Here is a 25,808-nt window from a genome sequence, read left to right on the forward strand (position 1 = left end):
ACTGCACTATACACACAGTACTCCACTCGGGACTACACGTCAGTACATGCACTGTACTCCACTCAGTACTACACTGCACTATACACACAGTACTCCACTCGGCACTACACGACAGTACAGGCACTGTACTCCACTCAGTACTACACGGCAGTACAAGCAATGTACTCCACTCGGTACTACACGGCAGTACAGGCACTGTACTCCAATCAGTACTACACGGAAGTACAGGCACTGTACTCCACTCGGGACTACACGGCAGTACAGGCACTGTACTCCACTCAGTACTACACGGCAGTACAGGCACTGCACTCCACTCGATACTACACGGCACTATACACACAGTACTCCATTCGGTACCACACGGCATTACAGGCACTGTACTCCACTCAGTACTACACGGCAATACAGGCACTGTACTCCACTCGATACTACACGGCACTATACACACAGTACTCCACTCGGGACTACACGGCAGTACATGCACTGTACTCCACTCAGTACTACACTGCACTATACACACAGTACTCCACTCGGCACTACACGACAGTACAGGCACTGTACTCCACTCAGTACTACACGGCAGTACAAGCAATGTACTCCACTCGGTACTACACGGCAGTACAGGCACTCTACTCCAATCAGTACTACACGGAAGTACAGGCACTGTACTCCACTCGGGACTACACGGCAGTACAGGCACTGTACTCCACTCAGTACTACACGCCAGTACAGGCACTGTACTCCACTCGGTACTAGACGGCACTATACACACAGTACTCCACTCGGTACTACACGGCAGTACATGCACTGTACTCCACTCAGTACTACACTGCACTACACAAACTTTATTCCACTGGGGACTACACGGCAGTACAGGCACTGTACTCCACCCAGTACTACACGGCAGTACAGGCACTGTACTCCACTCGGTACTACACGGCAGTACAGCCACTGTACTCCACTCAGTACTACACGGCAGTATGCACATAGTACTCCACCTGGGACTACACGGCAGCACAGGCACTGTACTCCACTCGGTACTACACGGCAGTACAGGCACTGTACTCCACTCAGTACTACACTGCACTATACACACAGTACTCCACTCGGGACTACACGGCAGTACATGCACTGTACTCCACTCAGTACTACACTGCACTATACACACAGTACTCCACTCGGCACTACACGACAGTACAGGCACTGTACTCCACTCAGTACTACACGGCAGTACAAGCAATGTACTCCACTCGGTACTACACGGCAGTACATGCACTGTACTCCACTCAGTACTACACTGCACTATACACACAGTACTCCACTCGGCACTACACGACAGTACAGGCACTGTACTCCACTCAGTACTACACGGCAATACAGGCACTGTACTCCAGTCGGTACTACACGGCACTATACACACAGTACTCCACTCGGTGCTACACGGCAGTACAGGCACTGTACTCCACTCGGTACTACACGGCACTATACACACAGTACTCCATTAGGGACTACACGGCAGTACAGGCACTGTACTCCACTCGGGACTACACGGCAGTACAGGCACTGTACTCCACTCAGTACTACACGGCAGTACAGGCACTGTACTCCACTCAGTACTACACGGCAGTACAGGCACTGTACTCCACTCAGTACTACACGGCAGTACAGGCACTGTACTCCACTCGGTACTACACGGCACTATACACACAGTACTCCACTCAGTACTACACGGCAGTACAGGCACTGTACTTCACTCGGTACTACACGGCAGTACAGGCATTCTACTCCACTCAGTACTACACGGCAGTACACCCACTGTACTCCACTCGGTACTACACGGCACTATACACACTGTACTCCACTCAGTACTACACGGCAGTACAGGCACTGTACTCCACTCACTACTACACGGCAGTACAGGCACTGTACTCCACTCGGGACTACACGGCAATACAGGCACTGTACTCCACTCAGTACTACACGCCAGTACAGGCATTGTACTCCACTGGGAACTACAAGGCAGTATGCACACAGTCCCCCACTCGGTAACACGGCAGTACAGGTACTGTACTCCACTCAGCACTACACTGCACTATACACACAGTACTCCACTCGGGACTACTCGGAAGTACAGGTACTGTACTCCACTCAGTACTACACGGCAGTATACACACAGTCCCCCACTCGGTACTACACGGCAGTACAGGCACTGTACTATACTCAGTACTACACGGCAGTACAGGTACTGTACTCCACTCAGCACTACACTGCACTATACACACAGTACTCCACTCGGTACTACACGGCAGTACAGGCACTGTACTCCACTCAGCACTACACTGCACTATACACACAGTACTCCACTCAGTACTACACGGCAGTGTACACACAGTCACCCACTCGGTTCTACACGGCAGTGCAGGGACTGTACTCCACTCAGTACTACACGGCAGTATACACACAGTCCCCCACTCGGTACTACACGGTAGTACAGGCACTGTACTCCACTCAGTACTACACGGCAGTATACACACAGTCCCCCACTCGGTACTACACGGCAGTACAGGTACTCTACTCCACTCAGTACTACACGGCAGTACAGGTACTCTACTCCACTCAGTACTACACGGCAGTATGCACACAGTACTCCACTCGGTACTACACGGCAGTACATGCACTGTAATATACTCAGTACTACACGGCAGTAAACACACATTCCCCCACTCGGTACTACACGGCAGTACAGGCACTGTACGCCACTCAGTACTACAGGGCAGTACAGGCACTGTACTCCACTCTGTACTACACGGCACTATACACAGTGTACTCCAATCGGTACTACACGGCAGTACAGGTACTGTACTGCACTCAGTACTACACGGCACTATACACAATGTATTCCACTCGGTACTAGACGGCACTATACACACTGTACTCCACTCGGTACTACACGGCAGTACAGGCACTGTACTCCCCTCGGTACTACACGGCACTATTCACACTGTACTCCAATCAGTACTACACGGCAGTACAGGCACTGTACTCCACTCGGCACTACACGGCACTATACACACAGTACTCCACTCGGTACTACACGCAGTACAGGCACTGTACTAAAATCGGTACTACACGGCACTATACACACAGTACTCCACTCGGTACTACACGGCAGTACAGGCACTGTACTCTACTCAGTACTACACGGCAGTATGCACACAGTACTCCACTCGGGACTACATGGCAGTACAGGCACTGTACTCCACTCGGTACTACACAGCAGTACAGGCACTGTACTCCACTCAGCACTACACTGCACTATACACACAGTACTCCACTCGGGACTACACGGCAGTACATGCACTGTACTCCACTTAGTACTACACTGCACTATACACACAGTACTCCACTCGGCACTACACGGCAGTACAGGCACTGTACCCCACTCAGTACTACACGGCAGTATAAGCTCTGTACTCCACTCGGTACTTCACGGCAGTACAGGCACTGTACTCCAATCAGAACTACACGGCAGTACAGGCACTGTACTCCACTCGGGACTACACGGCAGTACAGCACTGTACTCCACTCAGTACTACACGGCAGTACAGGCACTGTACTCCACTCGGTACAACACGGCACTATACACAGAGTACTCCACTCGGTACTACACGGCATTACAGGCACTGTACTCCACTCAGTACTACACGGCAGTACAGGCACTGTACTCCACTCGGTACTACTCGGCACTATACACACAGTACTCCACTCGTTACTACACGGCAGTACAGGCACTGTACTCTACTCGGTACTACACGGCACTATACACACAGTACTCCATTCGGGACTACACGGCAGTACAGGCACTGTACTCCACTCAGTACTACACGGCAGTACAGACACTGTACTCCCCTCAGTACTACACGGCAGTACAGGCTCTGTACTCCACTCGGTACTTCACGGAACTATACACACAGTACTCCACTCAGTACTACACGGCAGTACAGGCACTGTACTCCACTCAGTACTACACGGCAGTACAGGCACTGTACTCCACTCAGTACTACACGGCAGTAGAGGCACTGTACTCCACACGGTACTACACGCCACTATACACACAGTACTCCACTCAGTACTGCACGGCATTTCAGGCACTGAACTCCATTTAGAACTACACGGCATACACCCACTGTACTCCACTCGGTACTACACGGCACTATACACACAGTACTCCACTCAGTACTACACGGCAGTACAGGCACAGTACTCCACTCACTACTACACGGGAGTACAGGCACTGTACTCCACTCATGACTACACGGCAGTACAGGCACTGTACTCCACTCGGACTACACGGCAGTAGAGGCACTGTACTCCACTCAGTACTGCGTGGCAGTTCAGGCAGTGTACTCCACTCACTCCTACACGGCAATACAGGCACTGTACTCCACTCGGTACTACACGGCAGTACATGCACTGTACTCCACTCGGTACTACACCGCACTATACACACAGTACTCCACTCGGTACTACACGGCAGTACATGCACCGTACTCCACTCGGTACTACACGGCACCTTACACACAGTACTCCACTCGGTACTACATGGCAGTACAGGCACTGTACTCCAGTCTGTACCACACGGCAGTATCCACACAGTACTCCACTCGGTACTACACGGCACTATACACACAGTATTCCACTCGGTACTACACGAAAGTACATGCACTGTACTCCACTCGGAACTACACGGCAGTATACACACAGTCCCCCACTCGGTACTACACGGCAGTACAGGCACTGTACTCCACCCAGTACTACACGGCAGTAGAGGCACTGTACTCCACTCACTACTACACGGCAGTACAGGCACTGTACTCCACTCGGGACTACACGGCAATACAGGCACTGTACTCCACTCTGTACTACACGGCACTATACACACTGTACTCCACTCGGTACTACACGGCAGTACAGGCACTGTACTCCACTCAGTACTACACGGCAGTATGCACACAGTACTCCACTCGGTACTACACGGCACTATACACACAGTACTCCACTCGGTACTACACGGCAGTACAGGCACTGTACTCCGCTCGGTACTACACGGCACTATACACACAGTACTCCATTCGGGACTACACGGCAGTACAGGCACTGTATTCCACTCAGTACTACACGGCAGTACAGGCACTGTACTCCCCTCAGTACTACACGGCAGTACAGGCACTGTACTCCACTCGGTACTTCACGGCACTATACACAGAGTACTCCACTCAGTACTACACGGCAGTACAGGCACTGTACTCCACTCAGTACTACACGGCAGTACAGGCACTGTACTCCACTCAGTACTACACGGCAGTAGAGGCACTGTACTCCACTCGGTACTACACGGCACTATATACAGAGTACTCCACTCAGTACTACACGGCAGTACAGTCACTGTACTCCACTCGGGACTACACGGCAGTACAGGCACTGTACTCCACTCAGTACTGCACGGCAGTTGGGGCACTGTACTCCACACAGTACTACACGGCATACACCCACTGTACTCCACTCGGTACTACACGGCACTATACACACCGTACTCCACTCAGTACTACACGGCAGTACAGGCACTGTACCCCACTCAGTACTACACGGCAGTACAGGCACTGTACTCCACTCAGTACTACACGGCACTATACACACTGTACTCCACTCGGTACTACCCGGCAGTACAGGCCCTGTACTCCACTCAGTACTACACGGCACTATACACACTGTACTCCACTCGGTACTAGACGGCACTATACACACTGTACTCCACTCGGTACTACACGCAGTGCAGGCACTGTACTCCACTCGGTACTACACGCAGTACAGGCACTGTGCTCCACTCGGTACTACACGGCACTATACACACAGTACTCGACTCGGTACTACACGGCAGTACAGGCATGGTACTCCACTCGGTACCACACGGCACTATACACACAGTACACCACTCGGTACTACACGGCAGTACATGCACTGTACTCCACTGAGTACTACACTGCACTATACACACTGTACTCCACTCGGGACTACACGGCAGTACAGGCACTGTATTCCACCCAGTACTACACGGCAGTACAGGCACTGTACTCCACACAGTACTAGACGGCAGTATGGACGCACTACTCCAATCGGTACTACACGGCAGTACAGGCACTGTACTCCACTCAGTACTACACGGGAATATACACACAGTACTCCACTCAGTACTACAATGCACTATACACTCATTACTCCACTCGGGACTACACGGCAGTACAGGCACTGTACTCCACTCGGTACTACACGGCAGTAAATGCACTGTACTCCACTCAGTACTACACTGCACTATACACACAGTACTCCACTCGGCACTACACGGCAGTACAGGCACTGTACTTCACTCAGTACTACACGGCAGTACAAGCACTGTACTCCACCCGGCACTACACGGCAGTACAGGCACTGTACTCCACTCGGTACGACACGGCACTATACACACAGTACTCCACTCAGTACTACACGGCAGTACAGGCATTGTACTCCACTCGGGCTACACGGCAGTACAGGCACTGTACCCCACTCAGTACTACACGGCAGTATAGGCACTGTACTCCACTCAGTACTACACGGCAGTACACCCACTGTACACCACTCAGTACTACACGGCAGTACAGGCACTGTACTCCACTCGGTACTACACGGCACTATACACTCAGTACTCCACACGGTACTACACGGCAATACAGGCACTGTACTCCACACGGTACTACATGGCACGATACACACAGTACTCCACTCGGTACTACACGGCAGTACATGCACTGTACTCCACTCGGTACTACACCGCACTATACACACAGTACTCCAGTCGGTACAACACGGCACTAGACAAACAGTACTCCACTCGGTACTACACGGCATTACAGGCACTGTACTCCACTCAGTACTACACGGCAGTATGCACACAGTACTCCACTCGGTACTACACGGCAGTACAGGCACTGTACTCCACTCGGTACTACACGGCAGTACAGGCACAGTACTCCACTCGGTACTACAGGGCAGTATGCACACAGTACTCCACTCGGTACTACACGGCAGTACAGGCATTGTACTACACTCGGTACTACACGACAGTACATGCACCGTACTCCACTCGGGACTACACGGCAGTACAGGCACTGTACTCCACTCGGTACTACACAGCACTATACAAACAGTACTAAACTCAGTACTACACGGTAGTACAGGCACTCTACTCCACTCGGGACTACACGGCAGTACAGGCACTGTACTCCACTCAGTACTACACGGCAGTACAGGCACTGTACTCCACTCAGTACTATACGGCAGTACACCCACTGTACTCCACTCGGTACTACACGGCACTATACACACAGTACTCCACTCAGTACTACACGGCAGTACAGGCACAGTACTCCACTCACTACTACACGGCAGTACAGGCACTGTACTCCACGCGGGACTACACGGCAGTACAGGCATTCTACTCCACTCAGTACTACACGGCAGTACAGGCACTGTACTCCACTCGGTACTACACGGCACTATACACACAGTACTCCACTCGGTACTACACGGCAGTACAGGTACTGTACTCCACTAGTACTACACGGCATTATGCACACAGTACTCCAATCGGTACTACACGGCACTATACACACAGTACTCCACTCGGTACTACACGGCAATACAGGCACTGTACTCCACTCGGTACTACACGACACTATACACACAGTACTCCACTCGGTACTACACGGCAGTACATGCACTGTACTCCACTCGGTACTACACCGCACTATAAAAACAGTACTCCACTCGGTAATACACGGCAGTACATGCACTGTACTAAACTCGGTACTACACGGCACTATACACACAGTACTCCACTCGGTACTACACGGCAGTACAGGCACTGTACAACACTAAGTACTACACGGCAGTATGCACACAGTACTCCACTCGGTACTGCACGGCACTATCCACACAGTACTCCAATCGGTACTACACGGCAGTATAGGCACTGTACTCCACTCCGTATTACACGGCAGTATGCACACAGTACTCCACTCGGTACTACATGGCAGTACAGGCACTGTACTCCACTCGGTACTACACGGCAGTATACACACAGTACTCCACTCGGGACAACATAGCAGTACAGGCACTGTACTCCACTCAGTACTACACGGCAGTATGCACACAAAGACCCACTCGGTACTACACGGCACTATACACACTGTACTCCACTCAGTACTACACGGCAGTACACACACAGTCCCCTACTCGGTACTACACGGCAGTACACGCACTGTACTCCACTCAGTACTACACTGCACTATACACACAGTACTCCACTCAGTACTACACTGCACTATACACACTGTACTCCACTCGGGACTACTCGGCAGTACAGGGACTGTACTCCACTCAGTACTACACGGCAGTATACACACAGTCCCCCACTCGGTACTACACGACAGTACAGGCACTGTACTCCACTCAGTACTGCACGGCAGTATACACACATTCCCCCACTCGGTACTACACGGCAGTACAGGTACTGTACTCCACTCAGCTCTACACTGCACTATACACACAGTACTCCACTCCAGACTAGTCGGCAGTACAAGTATTCTACTCCACTCAGTACTACACGGCTGTATACACACAGTCCCCCACTCGGTACTACACGGCAGTACAGGCACTGTACTATACTCAGCACTACACGGCAGTACAGGTACTGTACTCCACTCAGCACTACACTGCACTATACACACAATAATCCACTCGGTACTACACGGCAGTACAGGCACTGTACTCCACTCAGCACTACACTGCACTATACACACTGTACTCCACTCAGTACTACACGGCAGTATACACACAGTCCCCCACTCGGTTCTACACGGCAGTACAGGCACTGTACTCCACTCGGTACTGCACGGCACTATACACACAGTACTCCACTCGGTACTACACGGCAGTACATGCACTGTACTCCACTCAGTACTACACTGCACTACACAAACTGTATTACACTGGGGACTACACAGCAGTACAGGCATTTTACTCCACCCTGTACTACACGGCAGTACAGGCACTGTACTCCACTCGGTACTACACGGCAGTACAGGCACTCAGTACTACACTGCACTACACAAACTGTATTACACTGGGGACTACACAGCAGTACAGGCACTGTACTCCACCCTGTACTACACGGCAGTACAGGCACTGTACTCCACTCGGTACTACACGGCAGTACAGGCACTGTACTCCACTCAGTACTACACGGCAGTACAAGCAATGTACTCAACTCGGTACTACACGGCAGTACAGGCACTGTACTCCTATCAGTACTACACGGAAGTACAGGCACTGTACTCCACTCGGGACTACACGGCAGTACAGGCACTTACTCCACTCAGTTCTACACGGCAGTACAGGCACTGTACTCCACTCGGTACTACACGGCACTATACACACAGTATTCCACTCGGTACTACACGGCATTACAGGCACTGTACTCCACTCAGTACTACACGACAATACAGGCACTGTACCCCACTCGGTTCTACACGGCACTATACACACAGTACTCCACTCGGTGCTACACGGCAGTACAGGCACTGTACTCCACTCGGTACTACACGGCACTATACACACAGTACTCCATTCGGGACTACACGGCAGTACAGGCACTGTACTCCACTCGTTACTACACGGCACTATACACAGAGTACTCCACTCAGTACTACACGGCAGTACAGGCACTGTACTCCACTCGGGACTACACGGCAGTACAGGAACTGTACTCCACTCAGTACTACACGGCAGTACAGGCACTGTACTCCACTCGGGACTACACGGCAGTACAGGAACTGTACTCCACTCAGTACTACACGGCAGTACAGGCACTGTGCTCCACTCAGTACTACACGGCAGTACAGGCACTGTACTCCACTCGGTACTACACGGCACTATACACACAGTACTCCATTCGGGACTACACGGCAGTACAGGCACTGTACTCCACTCGTTACTACACGGCACTATACACAGAGTACTCCACTCAGTACTACACGGCAGTATGGGCACTGTACTCCACTCGGGTCTACACGGCAGTACAGGCACAGTACTCCACTCAGTACTACACGGCAGTACAGGCGCTGTACTCCACTCATAACTACACGGCAGTACACCCACTGTACTCCACTCGGTACTACACGGCACTATACACACAGTACTCCACTGAGTACTACACGGCAGTACAGGCACAGTACTCCACTCACTACTACACGGCAGTACAGGCACTGTACTCCACTCGGGACTACACGGCAGTACAAGCACTGTACTCCACTCAGTACTACACGGCAGTACAGGCACTGTACTCCACTCGGTACTTCACGGCACTATACACACCGTACTCCACTCGGTACTACACGGGAGTAGAGGTACTGTACTCCACTGAGTACTACACGGCAGTAAGCACACAGTACTCCACTCGGTACTACACCGCACTATACACACAGTACTCCACTCGGTACTACACGGCAATACAGGCACTGAACTCCACTCGGTACTACACGGCACTATACACACAGTACTCCACTCAGTACTACACGGCAGTATAGGCACTGTACTCCACTCGGGTCTACACGGCAGTACAGGCACTGTACTCCACTCAGTACTACACGGCAGTACAGGCGCTGTACTCCACTCATAACTACACGGCAGTACACCCACTGTACTCCACTCGGTACTACACGGCACTATACACACAGTACTCCACTGAGTACTACACGGCAGTACAGGCACAGTACTCCACTCACTACTACACGGCAATACAGGCACTGTACTCCACTCGGTACTACACGGCACTATACACACAGTACTCCACTCAGTACTACACGGCAGTATAGGCACTGTACTCCACTCGGGTCTACACGGCAGTACAGGCACTGTACTCCACTCGGGACTACACGGCAGTACAGGCACTGTACTCCACTCAGTACTACACGGCACTATACACACAGTACTCCACTCGGTACTACACGGCAGTAGAGGTGCTGTACTCCACTCGGTACTACACGGCACTATACACACAGTATTCCACTCGGTACTACACGGCATTACAGGCACTGTACTCTACTCAGTACTACACGACAATACAGGCACTATACTCCACTCGGTTCTACACGGCACTATACACACAGTACTCCACTCGGTGCTACACGGCAGTACAGGCACTGTACTCCACTCGGTACTACACGGCACTATACACACAGTACTCCATTCGGGACTACACGGCAGTACAGGCACTGTACTCCACTCGTTACTACACGGCACTATACACACAGTACTCCACTCAGTACTACACGGCAGTACAGGCACTGTAATCCACTCGGGACTACACGGCAGTACAGGAACTGTACTCCACTCAGTACTACACGGCAGTACAGGCACTGTACTCCACTCGGGACTACACGGCAGTACAGGAACTGTACTCCACTCAGTACTACACGGCAGTACAGGCACTGTGCTCCACTCAGTACTACACGGCAGTACAGGCACTGTACTCCACTCAGTACCACACGGCAGTATGCACACAGTACTCCACTCGGTACTACACGGCACTATACACACAGTATTCCACTCGGTACTACACGGCAGTACAGGCACTGTACTATACTCAGTACTACACGGCAGTACAGGTACTGTACTCCACTCAGCACTACACTGCACTATACACAGAGTACTCCACTCGGTACTACACGGCAGTACAGGCACTGTACTCCACTCAGCACTACACTGCACTATACACACAGTACTCCACTCAGTACTGCACGGCAGTATACACACAGTCCCCCACTCGGTTCTACACGGCAGTACAGGCACTGTACTCCACTCAGTACTACACGGCAGTATACACACAGTCCCCCACTCGGTACTACACGGTAGTACAGGCACTGTACTCCACTCAGTACTACACGGCAGTATACACACAGTCCCCCACTCGGTACTACACGGCAGTACAGGTACTGTACTCCACTCAGTACTACACGGCAGTATGCACACAGTACTCCACTCGGTACTACACGGCAGTACAGGCACTGTACTATACTCAGTACTACACGGCAGTATACACACATTCCCCCACTCGGTACTACACGGCAGTACAGGCACTGTACTCCACTCAGTACTACACGGCATTATGCACACAGTACTCCACTCGGTACTACACGGCACTATACACACAGTACTCCACTCGGTACTACACGGCATTGCAGGCACTGTACTCCACTCAGTACTACACGGCAGTACAGGCACTGTACTCCACTCGGTACTACACGGCACTATACACACAGTACTCCACTCGGTACTACACGGCAGTACAGGCACTGTACTCCACTCGGTACTACACGGGACTATACACACAGTACTCCATTCGGGACTACACGGCAGTACAGGCACTGTACTCCACTCAGTACTACACGGCAGTACAGGCACTGTACTCCCCTCAGTACTACACGGCAGTACAGGCACTGTACTCCACTCGGTACTTCACGGCACTATACACACAGTACTCCACTCAGTACTACACGGCAGTACAGGCACTGTACTCCACTCAGTACTAAACGACAATACAGGCACTGTACTCCACTCGGTTCTACACGGCACTATACACACAGTACTCCACTCGGTGCTACACGGCAGTACAGGCACTGTACTCCACTCGGTACTACACGGCACTATACACACAGTACTCCATTCGGGATAACACGGCAGTACTGGCACTGTACTCCACTCGTTACTACACGCCACTATACACAGAGTACTCCACTCAGTACAACACGGCAGTACAGACACTGTACTCCACTCAGTACTACACGGCAGTACAAGCAATGTACTCCACTCGGTACTACACGGCAGTACGGGCACTGTATTCCAATCAGTACTACACGGAAGTACAGGCACTGTACTCCACTCAGTACTACACGGCAATACAGGCACTGTACTCCACTCGGTACTACACGGCACTATACACACAGTACTCCACTCGGTGCTACACGGCAGTACAGGCACTGTACTCCACTCGGTACTACACGGCACTATACACACAGTACTCCATTCGGGACTACACGGCAGTACAGGCACTGTACTCCACTCAGTACTACACGGCAGTACAGGCACTGTACTCCACTCAGTACTACACGGCAGTACAGCACTGTACTCCACTCGTTACTACACGGCACTATACACACAGTACTCCACTCAGTACTACACGGCAGTACAGGCACTGTACTCCACTCGGGACTACACGGCAGTACAGGAACTGTACTCCACTCAGTACTACACGGCAGTACACGCACTGTGCTCCACTCAGTACTACACGGCAGTACAGGCACTGTACTCCACTCGGTATTACACGGCACTATACACACAGTACTCCACTCAGTACTACACGGCAGTATAGGCACTGTAATCCACTCGGGACTACACGGCAGTACAGGCACTGTACTCCACTCAGTACTACACGGCAGTACAGGCACTGTACTCCACTAAGTACTACACGGCAGTACACCCATTGTACTCCAATCGGTACTACACGGCACTAAACACACAGTACTCCACTGAGTACTACACGGCAGTACATGCACTGTACTCCACTCAGTACTACACTGCACTATACACACTGTTCTCCACTCGGCACTACATGGCAGTACAGGCACTGTACTTCACTCAGTACTACACGGCAGTACATGCACTGTACTCCACTCGGTACTACATGGCAGTACAGGCACTATTACTCCAATCAGTACTACACGGCAGTACAGGCACTGTACTCCACTCGGGACTACACGGCAGTACAGGCACTGTACTCCACTCAGTACTACACGGCAGTACAGGCACTGTACTCCACTCGGTACTACACGGCCGTATACACACAGTACTCCACTCAGTACTACACGGCAGCACAGGCACTGTACTTCACTCGGGACTACACGGCAGTACAGGCACTGTACTCCACTCAGTACTACACGGCAGTACAGGCACTGCACTCCACTCAGTACTACACGGCAGTACAGGCACTGTACTCCACTCGGTACTACACGGCACTATACACACAGTACTCCACTCAGTACTACACGGCAGTACAGGCACTGTACTCCACTCGGTACTACACGGCAGTACAGGCACTCTACTCCACTCAGTACTACACGGCAGTACACCCACTGTACTCCACTCGGTACTACACGGCACTATACACACAGTACTCCACTCAGTACTACACGGCAGTACTTGCACTGTACTCCATTCACTACTACACGGCAGTACAGGCACTGTACTCCACTCGGGACTACACGGCAATACAGGCACTGTACTCCACTCAGTACTACACGCCAGTACAGGCACTGTACTCCACTGGGAACTACACGGCAGTATGCACACAGTCCCCCACTCGGTACTACACGGCAGTACAGGTACTGTACTCCACTTAGCACTACACTGCACTATACACACAGTACTCCACTCGGGACTACTCGGCAGTACAGGTACTGTACTCCACTCAGTACTACACGGCAGTATACACACAGTCCCCCACTCGGTACTACACGGCAGTACAGGCACTGTACTATACTCAGTACTACACGGCATTACAGGTACTGTACTCCACTCAGCACTACACTGCACTTACACACAGTAGTCCACTCGGTACTACACGGCAGTACAGGCACTGTACTCCACTCAGCACTACACTGCACTATACACACAGTACCCCACTCAGTACTACACGGCAGTGTACACACAGTCACCCACTCGGTTCTACACGGCAGTACAGGGACTGTACTCCACTCAGTACTACACGGCAGTATACACACAGTCCCCCACTCGGTACTACACGGTAGTACAGGCACTGTACTCCACTCAGTACAACACGGCAGTATACACACAGTCCCCCACTCGGTACTACACGGCAGTACAGGTACTGTACTCCACTCAGTACTACACGGCAGTATGCACACAGTACTTCACTCGGTACTACACGGCAGTACAGGCACTGTACTATACTCAGTACTACACGGCAGTATACACACATTCCCCCACTCGGTACTACACGGCAGTACAGGTACTGTACTCCACTCAGTACTACACGGCAGTATACACACAGTCCCCCACTCGGTTCTACACGGCAGTACAGTCACTGTACTCCACTCGGTACTGCACGGCACTATACACACAGTACTCCACTCGGTACTACACGGCAGTACATGCACTGTACTCCACTCAGTACTACACTGCACTACACAAACTGTATTACACTGGGGACTACACAGCAGTACAGGCATTGTACTCCACCCTGTACTACACGGCAGTACAGGCACTGTACTCCACTCGGTACTACACGGCAGTACAGGCACTCAGTACTACACTGCACTACACAAACTGTATTACACTGGGGACTACACAGCAGTACAGGCACTGTACTCCACCCTGTACTACACGGCAGTACAGGCACAGTACTCCACTCGGTACTACACGGCAGTACAGGCACTGTACTCCACTCAGTACTACACGGCAGTACAAGCAATGTACTCAACTCGGTACTACACGGCAGTACAGGCACTGTACTCCTATCAGTACTACACGGAAGTACAGGCACTGTACTCCACTCGGGACTACACGGCAGTACAGGCACTTACTAAACTCAGTTCTACACGGCAGTACAGGCACTGTACTCCACTCGGTACTACACGGCACTATACACACAGTATTCCACTCGGTACTACACGGCATTACAGGCACTGTACTCCACTCAGTACTACACGACAATACAGGCACTGTACCCCACTCGGTTCTACACGGCACTATACACACAGTACTCCATTCGGTGCTACACGGCAGTACAGGCACTGTACTCCACTCGGTACTACACGGCACTATACACACAGTACTCCATTCGGGACTACACGGCAGTACAGGCACTGTACTCCACTCGTTACTACACGGCACTATACACACAGTACTCCACTCAGTACTACACGGCAGTACAGGCACTGTACTCCACTCGGGACTACACGGCAGTACAGGAACTGTACTCCACTCAGTACTACACGGCAGTACAGGCACTGTACTCCACTCGGGACTACACGGCAGTACAGGAACTGTACTCCACTCAGTACTACACGGCAGTACAGGCACTGTGCTCCACTCAGTACTACACGGCAGTACAGGCACTGTACTCCACTCGGTACTACACGGCACTATACACACAGTACTCCACTCAGTACTACACGGCAGTATGGGCACTGTACTCCACTCGGGTCTACACGGCAGTACAGGCACAGTACTCTACTCAGTACTACACGGCAGTACAGGCGCTGTACTCAACTCATAACTACACGGCAGTACACCCACTGTACTCCACTCGGTACTACACGGCACTATACACACAGTACTCCACTGAGTACTACACGGCAGTACAGGCACAGTACTCCACTCACTACTACACGGCAGTACAGGCACTGTACTCCACTCGGTACTACACGGGAGTAGAGGTACTGTACTCCACTCAGTACTACACGGCAGTAAGCACACAGTACTCCACTCGGTACTACACCGCACTATACACACAGTACTCCACTCGGTACTACACGGCAATACAGGCACTGTACTCCACTCGGTACTACACGGCACTATACACACAGTACTCCACTCAGTACTACACGGCAGTATAGGCACTGTACTCCACTCGGGTCTACACGGCAGTACAGGCACTGTACTCCACTCAGTACTACACGGCAGTACAGGCGCTGTACTCCACTCATAACTACACGGCAGTACACCCACTGTACTCCACTCGGTACTACACGGCACTATACACACAGTACTCCACTGAGTACTACACGGCAGTACAGGCACAGTACTCCACTCACTACTACACGGCAGTACAGGCACTGTACTCCACTCGGGACTACACGGCAGTACAGGCACTGTACTCCACTCAGTACTACACGGCACTATACACACAGTACTCCACTCGGTACTACACGGCAGTAGAGGTGCTGTACTCCACTCGGTACTACACGGCACTATACACACAGTATTCCACTCGGTACTACACGGCATTACAGGCACTGTACTCTACTCAGTACTACACGACAATACAGGCACTATACTCCACTCGGTTCTACACGGCACTATACACACAGTACTCCACTCGGTGCTACACGGCAGTACAGGCACTGTACTCCACTCGGTACTACACGGCACTATACACACAGTACTCCATTCGGGACTACACGGCAGTACAGGCACTGTACTCCACTCGTTACTACACGGCACTATACACAGAGTACTCCACTCAGTACTACACGGCAGTACAGGCACTGTAATCCACTCGGGAATACACGGCAGTACAGGAACTGTACTCCACTCAGTACTACACGGCAGTACAGGCACTGTACTCCACTCGGGACTACACGGCAGTACAGGCACTGTGCTCCACTCAGCACTACACGGCAGTACAGGCACTGTACTCCACTCAGTACCACACGGCATTATGCACACAGTACTCCACTCGGTACTACACGGCACTATACACACAGTATTCCACTCGGTACTACACGGCAGTACAGGCACTGTACCCCACTCAGTACTACACGGCAGCACAGGCACTGTACTCCACTCAGTACTACACGGCACTATATACACTCTACTCCACTCGGTACTACACGGCAGAAATCAATGTACTCCACTCAGTACTACACGGCAGTACAGGCACTGTACTCCACTCTGTACTACACGGCACTATACACAGTGTACTCCAATCGGTACTACACGGCAGTACAGGTACTGTATTCCACTCAGTACTACACGGCACTATACACAATGTATTCCACTCGGTACTAAACGGCACTATACATACTGTACTCCACTAGGTACTACACGGCAGTACAGGCACTGTATTCCCCTCGGTACTACACGGCACTATTCACACTGTACTCCAATCAGTACTACACGGCAGTACATGCACTGTACTCCACTCGGCACTACACGGCACTATACACACAGTACTCCACTCGGTACTACACGCAGTACAGGCACTGTACTCCACTCGGTACTACACGGCACTATACACACAGTACTCCACTCGGTACTACACGGCAGTACAGGCACTGTACTCTACTCAGTACTACACGGCAGTATGCACACAGTACTCCACTCGGGACTACATGGCAGTACAGGCACTGTACTCCACTCGGTACTACACAGCGGTACAGGCACTGTACTCCACTCAGCACTACACTGCACTATACACACAGTACTCCACTCGGGACTACACGGCAGTACATGCACTGTACTCCACTCAGTACTACACTGCACTATACACACAGTACTCCACTCGGCACTACACGGCAGTACAGGCACTGTACCCCACTCAGTACTACACGGCAGTATAAGCTCTGTACTCCACTCGGTACTACACGGCAGTACAGGCACTGTACTCCAATCACAACTACACGCCAGTACAGACACTGTACTCCACTCGGGACTACACGGCAGTACAGCACTGTACTCCACTCTGTAGTACACGGCAGTACAGGCACTGTACTCCACTCGGTGCTACACGGCACTATACACAGAGTACTCCGCTCGGTACTACACGGCATTACAGGCACTGTACTCCACTCAGTACTACACGGCAGTACAGGCACTGTACTCCACTCGGTACTACACGGCACTATACACACAGTATTCCACTCGGTACTACACGGCATTACAGGCACTGTACTCCACTCAGTACTACACGACAATACAGGCACTGTACTCCACTCGGTTCTACACGGCACTATACACACAATACTCCACTCGGTGCTACACGGCAGTACAGGCACTGTACTCCACTCGGTACTACACGGCACTATACACACAGTACTCCATTCGGGACTACACGGCAGTACAGGCACTGTACTCCACTCGTTACTACACTGCACTATACACACAGTACTCCACTCAGTACTACACGGCAGTACAGGCACTGTACTCCACTCGGGACTACACGGCAGTACAGGAACTGTACTCCACTCAGTACTACACGGCAGTACAGGCACTGTACTCCACTCGGGACTACACGGCAGTACAGGAACTGTACTCCACTCAGTACTACACGCAGTACAGGCACTGTGCTCCACTCAGTACTACACGGCAGTACAGGCACTGTACTCCACTCGGTACTACACGGCACTATACACACAGTACTCCACTCAGTACTACACGGCAGTATGGGCACTGTACTCCACTCGGGTCTACACGGCAGTACAGGCACAGTACTCCACTCAGTACTACACGGCAGTACAGGCGCTGTACTCCACTCATAACTACACGGCAGTACACCCACTGTACTCCACTCGGTACTACACGGCACTATACACACAGTACTCCACTGAGTACTACACGGCAGTACAGGCACAGTACTCCACTCACTACTACACGGCAGTACAGGCACTGTACTCCACTTGGGACTACACGGCAGTACAGGCACTGTACTCCACTCAGTACTACACGGCAGTACAGGCACTGTACTCCACTCGGTACTTCACGGCACTATACACACAGTACTCCACTCGGTACTACACGGGAGTAGAGGTACTGTACTCCACTCAGTACTACACGGCAGTAAGCACACAGTACTCCACTCGGTACTACACCGCACTATACACACAGTACTCCACTCGGTACTACACGGCAATACAGGCACTGTACTCCACTCGGTACTACACGGCACTATACACACAGTACTCCACTCAGTACTACACGGCAGTATAGGCACTGTACTCCGCTCGGGTCTACACGGCAGTACAGGCACTGTACTCCACTCAGTACTACACGGCAGTACAGGCGCTGTACTCCACTCATAACTACACGGCAGTACACCCACTGTACTCCACTCGGTACAACACGGCACTATACACACAGTACTCCACTGAGTACTACACGGCAGTACAGGCACAGTACTCCACTCACTACTACACGGCAGTACAGGCACTGTACTCCACTCGGGACTACACGGCAGTACAGGCACTGTACTCCACTCAGTACTACACGGCACTATACACACAGTACTCCACTCGGTACTACACGGCAGTAGAGGTGCTGTACTCCACTCGGTACTACACGGCACTATATACACAGTATTCCACTCGGTACTACACGGCATTACAGGCACTGTACTCTACTCAGTACTACACGACAATACAGGCACTATACTCCACTCGGTTCTACACGGCACTATACACACAGTACTCCACTCGGTGCTACACGGCAGTACAGGCACTGTACTCCACTCGGTACTACACGGCACTATACACACAAAACTCCATTCGGGACTACACGGCAGTACAGGCACTGTACTCCACTCAGAACTACACTGCAGTATACACACAGTCCCCCACTCGGTACTACACGGCAGTACAGGTACTGTACTCCACTCAGTACTACACGGCAGTATGCACACAGTACTCCACTCGGTACTACACGGCAGTACAGGCACTGTTCTATACTCAGTACTACACGGCAGTATACACACATTCCCCCACTCGGTACTACACGGCAGTACAGGCACTGTACTCCACTCAGTACTACACGGCATTATGCACACAGTACTCCACTCGGTACTACACGGCACTATACACACAGTACTCCACTCGGTACTACACTGCACTATACACACAGTACTCCACTCAGTACTACACGGCAGTATACACACAGTCCCCCACTCGGTTCTACACGGCAGTACAGGCGCTGTACTCCACTCAGTACTACACGGCAGTATACACACAGTCCCCACTCGGTACTACACGGTAGTACAGGCACTGTACTCCACTCAGAACTACACTGCAGTATACACACAGTCCCCCACTCGGTACTACACGGCAGTACAGGTACTGTACTCCACTCAGTACTACACGGAAGTATGCACACAGTACTCCACTCGGTACTACACGGCAGTACAGGCACTGTACTATACTCAGTACTACACGGCAGTATACACACATTCCCCCGCTCGGTACTACACGGCAGTACAGGCACTGTACTATACTCAGTACTACACGGCAGTACAGTTACTGTACTCCACTCAGCACTACACTGCACTATACACAGAGTACTCCACTCGGTACTACACGGCAGTACAGGCACTGTACTCCACTCAGCACTACACTGCACTATACACACAGTACTCCACTCAGTACTACACGGCAGTATACACACAGTCCCCCACTCGGTTCTACACGGCAGTACAGGCGCTGTACTCCACTCAGTACTACACGGCAGTATACACACAGTCCCCACTCGGTACTACACGGTAGTACAGGCACTGTACTCCACTCAGAACTACACTGCAGTATACACACAGTCCCCCACTCGGTACTACACGGCAGTACAGGTACTGTACTCCACTCAGTACTACACGGCAGTATGCACACAGTACTCCACTCGGTACTACACGGCAGTACAGGCACTGTACTATACTCAGTACTACACGGCAGTATACACACATTCCCCCACTCGGTACTACACGGCAGTACAGGCACTGTACTCCACTCAGTACTACACGGCATTATGCACACAGTACTCCACTCGGTACTACACGGCACTATACACACAGTACTCCACTCGGTACTACACGGCATTACAGGCACTGTACTCCACTCAGTACTACACGGCAGTACAGGCACTGTACTCCACTCGGTACTACACGGCACTATACACACAGTACTCCACTCGGTACTACACGGCAGTACAGGCACTGTACTCCACTCGGTACTACACGGGACTATACACACAGTACTCCATTCGGGACTACACGGCAGTACAGGCACTGTACTCCACTCAGTACTACACGGCAGTACATGCACTGTACTCCCCTCAGTACTACACGGCAGTACAGGCACTGTACTCCACTCGGTACTTCACGGCACTATACACACAGTACTCCACTCAGTACTACACGGCAGTACAGGCACTGTACTCCACTCAGTACTACACGACAATACAGGCACTGTACTCCACTCGGTTCTACACGGCACTATACACACAGTACTCCACTCGGTGCTACACGGCAGTACAGGCACTGTACTCCACTCGGTACTACACGGCACTATACACACAGTACTCCATTCGGGACTACACGGCAGTACTGGCACTGTACTCCACTCGTTACTACACGCCACTATACACACAGTACTCCACTCAGTACAACACGGCAGTACAGACACTGTACTCCACTCAGTACTACACGGCAGTACAAGCAATGTACTCCACTCGGTACTACACGGCAGTACGGGCACTGTACTCCAATCAGTACTACACGGAAGTACAGGCACTGTACTCCACTCAGTACTACACGGCAATACAGGCACTGTACTCCACTCGGTACTACACGGCACTATACACACAGTACTCCACTCGGTGCTACACGGCAGTACAGGCACTGTACTCCACTCGGTACTACACGGCACTATACACACAGTACTCCATTCGGGACTACACGGCAGTACAGGCACTGTACTCCACTCAGTACTACACGGCAGTACAGGCACTGTACTCCACTCAGTACTACACGGCAGTACAGCACTGTACTCCACTCGTTACTACACGGCACTATACACACAGTACTCCACTCAGTACTACACGGCAGTACAGGCACTGTACTCCACTCGGGACTACACGGCAGTACAGGAACTGTACTCCACTCAGTACTACACGGCAGTACACGCACTGTGCTCCACTCAGTACTACACGGCAGTACAGGCACTGTACTCCACTCGGTATTACACGGCACTATACACACAGTACTCCACTCAGTACTACACGGCAGTATAGGCACTGTAATCCACTCGGGACTACACGGCAGTACAGGCACTGTACTCCACTCAGTACTACACGGCAGTACAGGCACTGTACTCCACTAAGTACTACACGGCAGTACACCCATTGTACTCCAATCGGTACTACACGGCACTAAACACACAGTACTCCACTGAGTACTACACGGCAGTACATGCACTGTACTCCACTCAGTACTACACTGCACTATACACACTGTTCTCCACTCGGCACTACATGGCAGTACAGGCACTGTACTTCACTCAGTACTACACGGCAGTACATGCACAGTACTCCACTCGGTACTACATGGCAGTACAGGCACTATTACTCCAATCAGTACTACACGGCAGTACAGGCACTGTACTCCACTCGGGACTACACGGCAGTACAGGCACTGTACTCCACTCAGTACTACACGGCAGTACAGGCACTGTACTCCACTCGGTACTACACGGCCGTATACACACAGTACTCCACTCAGTACTACACGGCAGCACAGGCACTGTACTTCACTCGGGACTACACGGCAGTACAGCACTGTACTCCACTCTGTAGTACACGGCAGTACGGGCACTGTACTCCACTCGGTGCTACACGGCACTATACACAGAGTACTCCGCTCGGTACTACACGGCATTACAGGCACTGTACTCCACTCAGTACTACACGGCAGTACAGGCACTGTACTCCACTCAGTACTGCACGGCAGTTCAGGCACTGCACTCCACACAGTACTACACGGCATACACCCACTGTACTCCACTCGGTACTACACGGCACTATACACACAGTACTCCACTCAGTACTACACGGCAGTACAGGCACAGTACTCCACTCACTACTACACGGCAGTACAGGCACTGTACTCCACTCATGACTACACGGCAGTACAGGCACTGTACTCCACTCGGACCACACAGCAGTACAGGCACTGTACTCCACTCAGTACTGCGTGGCAGTTCAGGCAGTGTACTCCACTCACTCCTACACGGCAGTACAGGCACAGTACTCCACTCGCTACTACACGGCACTATACACACAGTACTCCACTCGGTACTACACGGCAGTACAGGTACTGTACTCCACGCAGTACTACACGGCAGTATGCACACAGTACTCCACTCGGTACTACATGGCACTGTACACACAGTACTCCACTCTTTACTACACGGCAATACAGGCACTGTACTCCACTCGGTACTACACGGCACTATACACACAGTACTCCACTCCGTACTACACGGCAGTACATGCACTGTACTCCACTCGGTACTACACCGCACTATACACACAGTACTCCACTTGGTACTACACGGCAGTACATGCACCGTACTCCACTCGGTACTACACGGCAGTACAGGTACTGTAATCCACGCAGTACTACACGGCAGTATGCACACAGTACTCCACTCGGTACTACATGGCACTGTACACACAGTACTCCACTCTTTACTACACGGCAATACAGGCACTGTACTCCACTCGGTACTACACGGCACTATACACACAGTACTCCACTCGGTATTACACGGCAGTACAGGCACTGTACTCCACTCGGGACTACACGGCACTATACACACAGTACTCCATTCGGGACTACACGGCAGTATACACACAGTACTCCACTCAGTACTACACGGCACTATACACACAGTACTCCACTCGGTACTACACGGCAGTACAGGCACTGTACTCCACTCGGCACTACACGGCACTATACACACAGTACTCCACTCGGTACTACACGGCAGTACAGGCACTGTACTCCACTCAGTACTACACGGCAGTAGAGGCACTGTACTCCACTCGGTACTACACGGCACTATACACACAGTACTCCACTCAGTACTACACGGCAGTACAGGCACAGTACTCCACTCGGGACTACACGGCAGTACAGGCACTGTACTCCACTCAGTACTGCACGGCAGTTCAGGCACTGTACTCCACACAGTACTACACGGCATACACCCACTGTACTCCACTCGGTACTACACGGCACTATACACACAGTACTCCACTCAGTACTACACGGCAGTACAGGCACAGTACTCCACTCACTACTACACGGCAGTACAGGCACTGTACTCCACTCAGTACTACACAGCAGTACAGGCACTGTACTCCACTCGGGACTACACGGCAGTACAGGCACTGTACTCCACTCAGTACTGCACGGCAGTTCAGGCACTGTACTCCAATCAGTCCTACACGGCAGTACAGGCACTGTACTCCACTCGGTACTACACGGCACTATACACACAGTACTCCAGTCGGTACTACACGGCAGTACATGCACTGTACTCCACTCGGTACTACACGGCACTATACACACAGTACTCCACTCGGTACTACACGGCAGTACAGGCACTGTACTCCACTCGGCACTACACGGCACTATACACACAGTACTCCACTCGGTACTACACGCAGTACAGGCACTGTACTCCACTCGGTACTACACGGCACTATACACACAGTACTCCACTCGGTACTACACGGCAGTACAGGCACTGTACTCCACTCGGTACTACACGGCACTATTCACACTGTACTCCACTCAGTACTACACGGCAGTACAGGCACTGTACTCCACTCAGTACTACACGGCAGTATGCACACAGTACTCCACTCGGGACTACATGGCAGTACAGGCACTGTACTCCACTCGGTACTACACAGCAGTACAGGCACTGTACTCCACTCGGTACTACACCGCACTATACACACATTACTCCACTCGGTACTACACGGCAGTACATGCACCGTACTCCACTCGGTACTACACGGCACCTTACACACAGTACTCCACTCGGTACTACACGGCAGTACAGGCACTGTACTCCACTCAGTACTACACGGCA

The sequence above is a fragment of the Anabrus simplex genome, chromosome 3 (assembly GCF_040414725.1).
Source record: "Anabrus simplex isolate iqAnaSimp1 chromosome 3, ASM4041472v1, whole genome shotgun sequence".
Lineage (NCBI taxonomy): Eukaryota > Metazoa > Arthropoda > Insecta > Orthoptera > Tettigoniidae > Anabrus > Anabrus simplex.